Genomic DNA, 14194 nt, shown 5'->3' with positions numbered 1-14194 from the left:
AAAAAATTAAATGGGACCTCCTGAAACTGAGAAGCTTCTGTAAGACAAAGGACATGGTTAACAAGATGAAATGGCAGCCTACAGAATGAAAAAAAAATCTTCACCAACCCATATCATACAGAGGACTGATCTCCAAAATATATTAAGAAATCAATAAATTGGTCATCACAAGAATAAATAATCAAAAAAAAATGTGGTATAGACCAAAACAGAGAACTCTCAACAAATGTGTCTAAAATGGCTGAAAGACACTTAAGGAAGTGTTCAATATCCTTAGGCATCAGAGAAATGCAAATCAAAACAACTCTGAGATTCCATCTTACACCTGTAAGAATGACCAAGATCAAAAACACCGATGATGATTTATGCTAGAGAGGACATGGCATAAAAGGAATACTCCTGAATTTCTGATGGGAGTGCAAATTGGTACAGCCACTTTGGATGTCAGTATGGAGTTTTCTCAGAAAATTCGAAAACAATCTTCCTCACGACCCAGCAATAGCACTTTTTGGTATATACCCAAAGGATGCTCAATCACACCATAAGGACATGTGCTCAACTATGTTCATAGCAGCATTGTTTGTCATAACCAGAACCTGGAAACAATCTAAATGCCTATCGACAGAAAAATGGGTAGGGAAATTGTGGCACATTTATACAATGGAGTACTATACAGCAGAAAAAAATGACATCTTGAAATTTGCAGGCACATGGATGGATCTAGAAAACATTATATTGAATGAGGTAACCCAGACCCAGAAAGACAAATATCATATGTACTCACTCATAAGTGACTTTTAGACATAAAGCAAAGAAAACCATCTTATAATTTATAATCCCAGAGAACTAGACAACAATGAGGACCCTAAGAGAGAGATACATGGATCTAATCGACACGGGTAGTAGAAAAGTCAAGATCTGAGTAAATTGGGAGCATGGGGACCATGGGAGAGGGTTGAAAGGGAGGGGAGAGAAAGGGGAGCAGAGAAAAATGTAAAGCTCAATAAAATCAATTTAGAAAAAAAAAAGTAAAACAACGTCATTCTTAACTTCATTCCCCACAGAATTTTGTCAAGTTATGTAAGAACTAAAAAAATCTTGGTTCACAGAAAGAAATCATCTGAATTAGGGTCCACTTTATAGCATTCCTATAGTTGCAATTGCACCTTAAGAGTTAAGTCTGGGCACAGGGAATATCTCCCCATGTGCCTGACCTTCTGAAGAACAGATCTAGTTGGAGAGTGATGTTAGACGGTAGATTATCATTAAGCAATCAGGTTTCTACAACCCTATGTCATAATATGAGCACCATGTTGTAAAAGAAATTGAGTCTCCTTCACCTAGTTTGCAGAGTGTGTTTGGCTCAGACTTATGTGTATCGGTAGCATGAAGTTAAAGGAATGTCTAAAAAGTGGGAGACCTAATGTCTCGTCCCACAAGACCAGGCTTTCTCTTTTGCTGACTTATAGTCAGACTGAACTGTGGTACAGGAAAACACTAGACATTTTCCATCAACATCTGAGAGTCAAAGGAGCACCAGTGTCTCAGGATGCACTCAAGATTACATATTGAAGAAGGATACTTACGCAATTGAAAAAAAAAATAGACAATAAAGAAGAAAAGGTGTCCCTTAAAAAAAAAAAAGTGTGTATTCAGGAGTGACCATAACAAGTTGTTTCACTAATGTTTTCAGGACTCATAAGGGATAATGTTGGGTTACTCCACCAAACACAGCCACAAGTGCAGAGGCTCCATCTTATTAGAGAATGGTCATCATGTGGCAAGAACTGAATGGATTTGATAGCTTGATGCATTTGGGCACAAATAACTGCACTTAGGCTGATAGTATGATTTGAAAACATTTCTTCAGTTAACCACTTTAAATATTATTTTTCTACATTGAAAAAACAACCACCCAATAGCTCTGATGTAGGAATAAAAATTGGCACAACCCTTGTAAATAGCATTGTGCATTTTAACACAAGCTATTTCTCTTATTCTATACGTTCTGGAAACAAGCGCAGAATTAATTTCACTGTTTCCTTAAGCTTTATTTGTTATTATTCATTGCCTGGTTTTTCAACATTTTTTCCTTGCTTGCTTTCTACACATCTTTTCCTGATACAGTATTTCATAAGATTTGTGCTTTTGAGAAGTCATATAAATTGGTTGGAGTGTCTTTCTATTTTCTTACCAGTGAATTAATTCTCACTGTATTCTAATAAGTATATTATACTGCATTATTTGTGTTTGTTGATGATCTATGATCATGTGTATATATATTGATGGTCCAGTAAATGCACAGTAATTTCTTATTCTTGAAGCATCCACTTGAACTTAAAACCATATCTATTTGAAACAATATTTCAAAAACATATCAAAATTACTTTTGGATTAGCCAATAATAAATGTTTTTATGTTTCTGAGTCTAAAAATTATTAATGGGCATCCAGTTCTAACTTCTCCATGATATTACTTATTCTCCTTATCCATATGTCCTTTATTTCATTTGCTTGCAGTGAAATAATGAAAGAAGACTTTTATTCTCATAACCATTTTTGCTTCAATATGAAAAACAAGTACTTACATTTATTCATGATTGGTAGGCACTGTGGGGATCTAGTAAAACAAAGGGGGACTATTGCTACATTATAATGATGAACTATAAATGCCTATATACATTATTTTTCTAAAGTAATTCAAATTAATAGCTTCCATCTGCATGCATCATATAAAGTGTTTATGTGGTAAACAACTGTCAGGAATTCGGCTTCTGTAACAGCTACTTCATTAGTGTCTTCTACATGATCCCTTAGATGCCGAAGAAAAGCATTTCACTGAATTTTATTTTCATTTAATAACCTATAAGTACTTGATTTTTTTCTTCTAAATGTTTGTTCAAAATTCAGTTGTCATCTATGCATTAAATTATGCCACCACTGAGAAAATGCCTCACATCAAAGGTCTCTGCAGTACCATTGTGTTCCCTGTTCCATACCAGACACTGTCAGGATTGGAGAATACGCTGGGGAATGAAGAAGGTTACACCTTGTAATATGGATATATAGCAAACCTAAATGCTATGCTCAGGTGTGTGCAGTGTGAAAGCAGGACTCATATATCAACTCTTCAGAGGAAATCTATGGCTATGTGTTTTGGGAAGTGCAAGGAGAAACATATTCCATATTGGTTGAAAATAAAATTCTGCGTTCTAAAAAAGAAATAGAATGTAATATCCTGATGGAGGAATTACTTTCATTTAATAAAGAAACTGCCTTGGCCCCTTTAATAGGACAAAAATTAGGTAGGCGGAGTAAACAGAACAGAATGCTGGGAGAAAGAAGCCGAGTCAGGAGTCGCCATGATTCTCTCACTCCAGACAGACGCAGGTTAAGATCTTTCCTGGTAAGCCAGCTCGTGGTACTACACAGAATATTAGAAATGGGTTAGATCAATATGTAAGAGCTAGCCAATAAGAGGCTGTAGCTAATGGGCCAGGCAGTGATTAAAAGAATACAGTTTCCGTGTAATTATTTTGGGGCATAAGCTAGCCATGCGGGCGGCCGGGTACTGGGGAAGCAGCCCTGTCGCTCTTATTACAACAGAGTGGCGCCCAGCGTGCTAATGAACTCCACATAAAACCTGAGAGGGCTTAAAAAGGAGAGAGAGAGAATTTAAGAAAGCTTTTTGCTGTTTGTGGGTTGCGTGCCGCAAAGAAATTGTCCTGACTCAGCAACAGGAAAAAACTGGCTGTTTTAAAATGCCGGCTTTCTGGGCTGTGCCGCCATTGCGATCTCTGTCTGGCTCCTGCGGGAGACAGACCTTTTGAATGGAGCATTTGGAGTAAAGTGCTACGATTTGTTTGATAGCAACTAGACTCACTGTGTGCCTAAATGGAAGTCATTTTATGCTGCGGCTCAGAGGCACAAGCAGCTCCACCATGCTACTGGTGCAATGTGCAAGGATCAGAGGCACGAGCGGCTCCGCCATGTTGGACTGGGCGGGGCAAGCAAGCAGTACCTGTTTTTGACCTAGGAATGTCACAGCTTAGATTCTTAAGTGCTTAGCGATTTAAAAGCACAAAACAAAGTGCTCCTGGATAGTAAAAAAATTAGATTCACAATAGAACTGATTCAGACACTGTTGGATGAATGTACGTAGGCTTGAGAGAGAGAAAAAAATATATATAAAGAATAAAGTTAATGTCTTAAAAAAAGGGTAAAGTCTTTAAAGAGACAGAGTACAGACAGTTATAGATTAAAAGAAATAAAGAAAAATAAGCCACGTAAAAATGGAAAATTCACAGAGAGTCTGGATTCTTTGTATTATTGTGTTTTCTTTAAAATTTTTGACTGTGAAGGAGCTAAGTGCAGAGAGACATTTCATTATATGGGCTGCCAAGCTAAACCAGAATGGATACAAGGGTATTATGATTTCAGAATATGGGTCTAAGGATATGATCCTTTGGAGAGGGTCTTCTTTTGTTTTCACAGAGGATGAGACTCTGTGGATTGCGTCTATACCAATATGGTATGATAGACCACGCCCTCCTGAAAGGTTGCTGTGAACACCTTCAGAAAATTACTTCACTCAACTGCCGACTGAGATGACCCTGGCACACAGGTTATACCATGAAAGACCTAATTAACGACGCCCCCATTCAGCAGGAAGCAGTTTGGAGAGAAAAAACTGCGCCCATATTCCCAAATATTGTTTATAAATGTTTTTTTACATTTAAAGGGGGATAAGATATAGATATGAATAATTTGCATTGGTATAGATTTTAAGGTCAATTTTGTTATATGTATATGTATTTCTGCTCTTGATTAAGGTATTGTGATTATGTAGTTCATTTAAAAATGTAGGTTGTTAGTGGATAATCATCAATAATAGTCAAGCTTGTAGTCACGTTAGTTAGATTTTCTAGATATATAGAGATATATTTCAATTAAGTAGGCATTCTTCATATCTTTCAAAGACTACAGAATATGGCATTTTAAACATTTTAATAACTTAGGGTTTTTCATGACAATGAGACACGTCTGCTCCTGGCAGCACCAGTCTACTTCGAGAGGAAGATGGGCATCGAAGAGGCTCCTTATGGAGTTTGATAGTCATTTGGGCAAGAAACTGCTCTTACCTGGACTGTTGCATAAACTGGACACAGAGAACCCACAGAGAGAGGACTACTGAACTTGCCTAAAGGTGAGATGGCTTTTCGGGGTTCCTGACTCCTAAAAGAGTCTGCGAGACATTCTGCAGGACACAGCAAAAAGTGACTGAACTGTCTTTGGAATTTCCTGCTTGATGAAAATGTCTGCTGAAAACTATGGGCCTGTAGGCTGAAGATGGATGCCCCAACGGTACAGAGGAACTTTGAGTGACTGTCCAGGCAGTGAGATGTCTCTGTCATTTCTAGAGTTTGAAGTTTCTTATTTCTTGTTTACTTAGGTAGTATTATATCCTTCTGGAGTCTTTGATGGAGTTGAAGAATGGTTAGTTATAGTTATAGTTTTCCTTAGTAATGATAAAAGATAAAATAGATATAAATATTATAACTGTAATTCTTGCTTGATAACTGTTTTTGCTATATGTAATCTTACTATGTTAAAATGAAAGCCTTTCTTTTTTGTTTAAACAGAAAAAGGGGAAATGATGGAGGAATTACTTTCATTTAATAAAGAAACTGCCTTGGCCCCTTTAATAGGACAAAAATTAGGTAGGCGGAGTAAACAGAACAGAATGCTGGGAGAAAGAAGCCGAGTCAGGAGTCGCCATGATTCTCTCACTGCAGACAGAAGGATGGTTAAGATTTTTCCTGGTAAGCCAGCTCGTGGTACTACACAGAATATTAGAAATGGGTTAGATCAATATGTAAGAGCTAGCCAATAAGAGGCTGTAGCTAATGGGCCAGGCAGTGATTAAAAGAATACAGTTTCCGTGTAATTATTTTGGGGCATAAGCTAGCCATGCGGGCGGCCGGGTACTGGGGACGCAGCCCTGTCGCTCTTATTACAACAATATCCAGTTCATAAATTCTCCTCTCCCCAACCCTCTAAGTACATTTTCACAGCACATGTGGAATTTCTGAATTGAAAGTGAATTTTTCTCTCTCTCTCTCCTAGTCAAATGCCCCAAGACACTTGTCTGCCTACTAAAGTCTTGCTTCCAACTCAAGTTACTTGATACCTTAGCTGACATTCCTAACATTATAGTATATATTTATTCATTTATTTATTCATTCATTTATATATTTCTAAGATAGCATCTTTCTATATAACCTAGACTGTCAGCAAACCCAGAATTCTGCTTTTGTACCCCAAGTGCTGGGGTTGCCAGCATGTACATTATCTATGATGGAAATTTTATAAATGAAATATATATATATACATATATATATATATATATATATATATATATATATATATATATATAGTGTCTCTAAAGAAGGATGGCAGTATTGTTGGGACTAGATATACAGCAGATGTACCAGAACAGCATAATATTAACTCATTTCAAATGATATAAATATTTTTCAAAGTGATAAATTCACAAAAGACCATTAAAAATTAGAGATTGTTAAAGGATGAAATCATGGGAAACTATTGGTTTTTCCCAATAAAACAGTTAGGTATTATTTCAAAATAAACCAGACCACCAGTGTGGCTAAGCAGAGAGATTCTTATATCCTAGTAATCACTTAGATGAAAACATTCATATATGCTGTGAGATATAGGTCATAGGAATTAAAAGGCAATGATGGAAATTATCATTGACTGGGTACTCATTTTCTTTTTTAATAATATTGAAAATCGATTCTTTTCTCATATAGCATACCCTATTATAGTTTCCCCTCCCTCTAATCCTCTCAATTCTACTTCACCTCCTCTCCCTTCTGTAATCATTCCTTTCTGTCTCTTATTAGAAACAAATAGGCTCTAAGATAAGGCAACCAAACATAACAAAATAAAATATAGTAAAAGGAAGCAAAAACTGTCATATTGAAGTTAAACATAGCAATCCAACAGGAGGAGAAGAGTCCCAAGAGCAGGCACAAGAGTGAGAGACTCACTTGTTCTCACTCAGGAATCCCATAAAAATACCAAACTAATTGCTATAATACATACAATATATAATATATACACAGAGGAACTAATGTAGACCCACGTAGGACCTGTACTTGCTGCTTCAGTCTCTGTGAACTCATATGAGGTTGTTTCAGCGGATCTAACGTAGACCCACAAGGCCTGTACTTGCTGTTTCAGTTTCTGTGAACTCATATGAGCTTGTTTCAGAGAGCATAATTCTCCTGGTGTCCCCCATCGGGCTTTACAATCTTGACACCTCCTCTTCCACTGCATTACCTGAGCCCTGAAGGAAGAGATTTGATGGAGACCTCTAATTTAGGTTCTTTCTCACATAATTTCTGGCTGAAGGTTTCTGCATTTCTTCCCATCTGCTCACAGAGGAAGACTCTCCGATGATGGCTGCATAAGGTACTTATATATGACTATAGCAGAATATCTTTAGGAATCATTTACTAAATTTTTTAGACAAGTAGTATTTGATTTTGTTTGGTTGGTTTGTTGGTTGTTTTTGGTTTGGGGGATTTTTAATTTTTTTATTGAAGGTAGAATCTTCTATTATATAATATATCTCAACCACAGTTTCCCCTCACTCCAGTCCTCTTAGATACCCCACCATCCCCATTGCCCCCAAACATACTCCACCTATAATTTCTCTTCAGAAACTAGCAGGCCTCCAAGAGATGATAGCCAAATAAGACAAAACAAGATACAGTAAAACAAAACAAAAGCCCTCATGTCCAGACTGAACAGGCAGCCCAATCAGAGGAAGAGTCTCGAGAACATGCCAAAGAATCAGAGATACATCCTCTCCAACTGTTAGAAGTACCACAAAAACACCAAATGAACATCCATAACATATATGCAGAGGAGCTAGTGCAGACCTATGCAGGCTTTGTGCTTGCTGCTTCAGTCTCTGTGATCTCTACTTAGTTGATTCAATGGGTCATGTTTTCCTGGTGTTCTCCATCCCCTTTGACTTTGACAACTTTTCCTCCCCCTCTTCCATGGGGTTTCCTGATCTCCAGGGAGAGAGATCTGATGGAGACCTCTGATTTAGACTCTCTCTCTCTGCACAAATTCTGGTCATGGGTCTCTGGACCTGCTCACACTGCTTCCAGAGGAAGTCTCTCTGATGGCAACAGGAAAAGGCACTGAACTATGAGTATAGCAGAATATCATTAGGAATCATTACATTGACTTTTATTTTTCTTTGCCAATTGTGTTCGGTTCTACCATACATCCTTGGACCATCCAATCTCTGGTTTTTGGCATTCTAGGCAAGGTAAGGCATGGGTTCCAGGCCACAGGCCTAGTGTTTGGCTTTGTTCTAGGTCATTGGTAACACAAGACGTATCAGGTGTGAACTCTGTCTAGTGGAATAGGCCTTAAATCAAATCAGACATTGGTTGGCTATTTCCACAAGTACTGCCTTTAAGCTATCATATTTGCAGAAAGGATACATTATAGGTCAAACATTTTTGTGGCTGAATTGGTATCCACATTTCTTTTGGCTGTATCCTGCAGAGTACCTTCCCAAAACAAAGAGGATAGAACATAGGGATGAGTATTCTATGTAGGAAGCATCTTGACTTTTCAATGTTTGTGGTCTGTGGGATCCACAGGAGTTGTGGGCAGGGGGTCAGAGGCTGCAGCTGGTGTTCTGTTGAAGCATTAGGATGAGAATAGGGGATTGGGTCTGGGGTGACAGAGTGCCTGAATACTCATTTCAGTGCTTCCATCCTTTATTACTTCTAACAGTAAACAATTACTGAATATCCACATAAGGCAAAATAAAAATTGTAAAGAAGTATATACACCGACCAGTAAGAAAATGAGAACTAACATATGTTATAACTCTGAAAATAGAAGTTTTGAGAAAGAAAAAGAATGCACAGGATCTGAGCCTTTGCCTATCTTTCCATGTTTCCCACTATATATATATATATATATATATATATATATATATATATATAGCAAGAAAATGAGCACGACAGAACCAAATATCACACAGATATTAAGGCAAGAAACAAAACCACAAGAGTAAATGGAATGATGACCAATTTGCAATAAGGTTAATATAGACCTCAGAAGAAATATGATCATCAGGGCAGTAGAATATAAACCATATAACCTGAAGAATAAATGTGTAATGAGAAAATGAAAAAATGACACAGTCAACTCTCTCAAATCCTGCCCATATTAACTGTTAATATTGCTACCGAAAATACTGTATTGACACTGCTCTGGTGGGTACCACTGAAGCGTACAGGTGCAGATGAGTTTTTGGCTCAATTATAATTCCCAAACCAGATTCCCCTTGGATTCACTTAATATTCTTTCACCTTTCTCTTCCTCAGCCACTGGTGTAGCATTCAATTCCAGTCTTCAATCAGTTTGGCAGAAGCCCAATCTGAACATTATATATATATATATATATATATATATATATATATATATATATATATATATATATATATATATTACCTTGGACATCGTAAAATACATTAACTACTTTTCTGTTTATGTGATAAAACACCATGACTAAGACAACATATAGAAAGAAGGGTTTATTTGGCTTATAGTTCAATTGGGATAGGAGTCCATCATGAAGGGAAAGCCTGTGGGTTAAGTGCTTGCCATGACATCTGGAACACAAGCTTAGAGCTCCCAGATTAAACCACAGATAAGAAACAAAAAGTGAATAGCAAAGCGTTTGACATCTCAAAGCCCACCTCTAATAGTTTACTTCCCCCATAGTCTCATCTCCAAAACCTTCACAAACATCACCAAATGGGGAGAAAGTGAGCCTCAAATCAATGAACCTATGGGACATTATAGCTCAAACAGAGACAAGAGGCATTACTCACCTATATGAGAGGTTTAAAAAGGGTACTTAGTTCTCACACATGCACAACTCAACAGAGCAGAAGGAATGGTCTTTACATCCTCGTCTGCAGAGAAGCCAGGGGAGAGAGATTTCTATTCCTTTCATTCTATGACCAAAAGTTATGTGAAGCACTTCTAAGGCTTCCCCCCAAAGGCTACTTGTAACATTAGAAACAGTCAGAAAAAGAAAACAAACACACACGCGCGCGCACACACACACACAACTCATTTTTTTCATTGACTTGTCTTTCTTCCCCATTTCATTACCCTTCTTTGCCATTTCTGCTCCTAAATAACTACCTTGCCCACAAATCTTGTCCCAGACTCTGTTTACTACAGAGCTACAAAAGAAAAATACCTACTCAACAGGAAACTCAACATAAAACCTATTCAGTTCTAAGCCCCATGCTTTTTCCTCCTAGATTTTGACTCCTAATAGAAAAAAATTAGTTCTCATCAATTATTTAAAATTTTCAGAAGCTTGTTACTTCTGCACTATCTAAACTCCTGCTGAAGAAATGCTTTTCTCAATTTCTGGAAGCTCTGTCTGATTGTCTTCATGGAAAGGCCTCTCAGCTGTTCAGCTGATGACCAGGAGACTCGCCTTTCTGTCTGACTGCTTTTCCCCTCACTATTTCTCGCTCCCTGCCTTGACCTTCCTAAGATAAGGTGAAAACCAAATTCCACGGGGGGAAAAAAAGCTTAATTAGGCTATCAAATATTATTAGTCTCTTTTCTTTTTTAGTCTGCCTTACGTATATTCTACAAAAAAAAAATTACAAGTTGTTTTCTTTATGTTTTATTTATGTATGAGTGTTCTATCTTCATGTACTTTATACCAGAAGAGGGCATCAGATCCCCCTATAGATGGCTGTGAGCCAACCATTTGGTTGCTGGAAATTCAACTCAGGACCTCTGGAAGGACAGCTAGAGCTCTTAAACACTGAGTCATCTCTCCAGCCACTAAAATACAAGTTTTAAAGGGGATCAAAACTTTCTTATTGAGTAGACCTTGGGGTATGTTGGATTTACCTCCCATCAGCTCTTGACAGTCATGTTCTCATTTCTAGACAACCTATGGTCAGTAATGCCGAGGTGATAACAATGCACCTTATCACCTCTGGTTTGTGGTTTCTCTGTACTTCCAATTAACAAATTAACGCAAAACTGTTGCTTAAGACATACAGGTTTATTCTCTTATAGTTCTATGGGTTAGAATTCTTGGTCTCGATGGACTGTACTTCCTTTTTTATTTTTACTTTTCCATCTGCTACCTTTTTTCCTTTTTTAAAATTTATTTTTAAAAATACAAAACTATCTTCTCTCATTTAGCATACCAAATCCAGTACCCACTCCCTTCCCTCCTCCTGCTCCCTCTACCTTCCTCCCCACCCCTCCATTCCACCTCCCATCCACTCCTCAGAGAGGATAGGTTTCCCATGGGGAGTCAACAAAATTTAGCATATTACTTTGAGTCAGGACCAAGGCCCTCTCTGTTGTAATCTGTTGGCCTGGTCTGTCACCTAGATACCCTGTCCCTTTAAGAAATAAGCTCCACCAACTCCCAACCTCCCTCCCCTCCTCCCTTCCACCTAGGCAAGCTGATCTCCTGCCTCCTCTCCAACCTGTTCTCTCTCTCTCTCTCTCTCTCTCTCTCTCTCTCCTTCTCTCTCTCTGTTTGCCCTTTTGCCCTTCTTCTGGAGAGGCAGCCTCTGCCTCTCTGTTCTCTCTTTTCCCCTTCTCCCTTTTTTCCCACTTCTCCCCTTTTCTTCCCCCTCCATAACCCACTAAATAAACTCTATACCCAAACTCTCTCTCTGCATGATGTATCTGTCTGTCTGTCTCTCACCCACCGTAATCTCCCACATGTCAAGGGGACCCGCCAAGGTCTCGGGTGACCTGGCGCTGCTTTTTGTGGGACCAGCCTCCGGTGATCAGAATTATAAATGATAACAATGATAACACTCCCCACTAAATCTAGGTTGAGCAAGATATGGGTTCCAGACCTCACCTCAATAAAAAAATGAAGAATGATTCAGGAAGACACCCAATATGAATTTCAAGTCTTTGCATACATGTGTACACACATGCGCACACATCCATATTAAATAGAATATTTTCTTTCATTATTTAAAATGTTTGAATATGCCAGAGGGAAAAATAAGTGACCCATTGGATAGTTTAAAGCAGGTAAGTTTGCAATATATCATTACTAAGTATATGAGTCTAAATACATCATTGTATTAACTTAGTTCTTTTCCTGATTAAATGAACAAAGAAAACAAAAGGTTATTTTCACTGGTGTGGATAGGCAAGAAGCAGAGCTCTTTTCTCTCACTTGCAGTGATTTGAGGGGTTCCCCTGAATGTTTAGGGACCTCAACCCAAGCCAAACCAGGAGTTTTGTTTTCAAACAAACAAACAACAACAACAAAAAAAAAAAAATCAGGACTTGGCTGTAGGAAACAGAGCTGAGATTTAACAAAGATGTTTTAGTGTGGACTTAAGGACGTTGATTAAGAAAGGAGTGAGACAGAAAACAAGCCTGACATGCTTCCTACTCTATGGGCACAGGCTTTTGTTTTTACAATAGTATTCTAACTATGGAAGCTAAATTATCACTGGGTGGTTTTGGAAAGCACCTGACAGGATTAAAATTGGTTAGGGAAAGTACAAGTCACCTAGATGCAGGAAGTTGGGATTTCCTTTTTGTAAATGAAGTTGACAATCCTGTTTGAGCTTCTGAGATAACGCGGAGGCAAAGGAATAGGCCCTGCCCAAGGTCATATACGTACAGGTCTTAAACCTGGCTCATTGTTACTTTAGCCATAAATATCTATGAAATAATATTATTTCTATGTCAAATAGCCTTCACAGCAAATGTCAACCATGTTGAAATTCTTGTTTTTATTTAGCATGAGACTCAAACTGAGCTCCTGGATGAGGGGCTTCTTTCTCTTCTTACATCTCCATAATTTTTTCTTTCTGTCCTGTCTTGGTTATTAGATTACAGATGCTTGACTTTGAAGAACGAAAAACACAACATGGGGTGGGATTCAAAATAAATTTTTCCAGCTATTTGTCTTTCATATAGCACCATTTTTTTCAGCATCAGGCCCAGGCTAATTCAGTACTGGTTTCAACATAGATGACCAGCATGTCAAGATTTTCAGTCACTGAGTCATAATGTAAATCAAAGGGGTTGGGACATTGTTATGAATGCTATGTGTGTAGACACTTAGGTAGCAAACATAGGGAGAAATACAAATCACACTTTTTAGTAATAGCTGTGGTGTAAAAAGCAGTCTCTCCTTGTCTGTATGCCAAAACCCGTAATATATTATTAAATTTAACTGACGCCAGTGGGTAAACTTTTACCAGAACACGAGAAAGGAAGCAGAAACCAAGGAACAAAGCAGTCATCCAACAAAGATAAACTCAAATCAGCTTCTAGACCTATAATCACTTCTAACCTAGACACCAGTGTAAGAAGACAACAACAGTCAAGGTAATATAGCCCCACCAGAGCCCAGCTATCCCACTACAGCAAGCCTGAATAGTCCAACACAATTGAAGCACACGGAAAAAAATTTAAGACAAACTTAATTTATGAAGATGATAGAAGTCCTTAAATAGGGAATGAATAAATCTCTTAAAGAAATTGAGGATAAAGACAAAGAATTAGAGGAAATTAATAAATCCCTTAAAGAAAGTAAAGAGAAAACAGTTACAGGAAATGAATAAAACTGTTCAAGACCTGAAAATGGAAATATAAAAAATAAAACAAACAAACAAACAAATCACACACACAAACAGGGAATTCTGGAAATGGAAAACCTAGGTAAGGGAACAGGAACTATAGACAGAAGCATCAACAAAAGAATACAAAAGATGGGAGAGAGAATCTCAGGCAGATATGATGCCTCCGTCAAAGAAAATGTTAAATCTAAAGGACACAGAACATCCAGGAAATCTGGGACACTATGGAAAGTCCAAGGAATAGAAGTGTAAGAATCCCAGCTCAAAAACCCACAAATTATTTTCAATAAAATCAGAAATATTTCTGAACATAAAGAATGAGATACCTATAAAGGCACAAGAAGCTTACAGAACACCAAATAGATCAAACCAGCAAAGAAAAACCACTTGGCACATAATAATCAAAACACCGAACATATAGAAAAAGAAAGAATTTCCCCCCTCCCTCCTCTTCTCCTATTT

This window comes from Chionomys nivalis, chromosome 1 (assembly GCF_950005125.1).
Source record: "Chionomys nivalis chromosome 1, mChiNiv1.1, whole genome shotgun sequence".
In the NCBI taxonomy this organism is placed as follows: domain Eukaryota; kingdom Metazoa; phylum Chordata; class Mammalia; order Rodentia; family Cricetidae; genus Chionomys; species Chionomys nivalis.
This window is presented reverse-complemented; position numbering follows the sequence as displayed.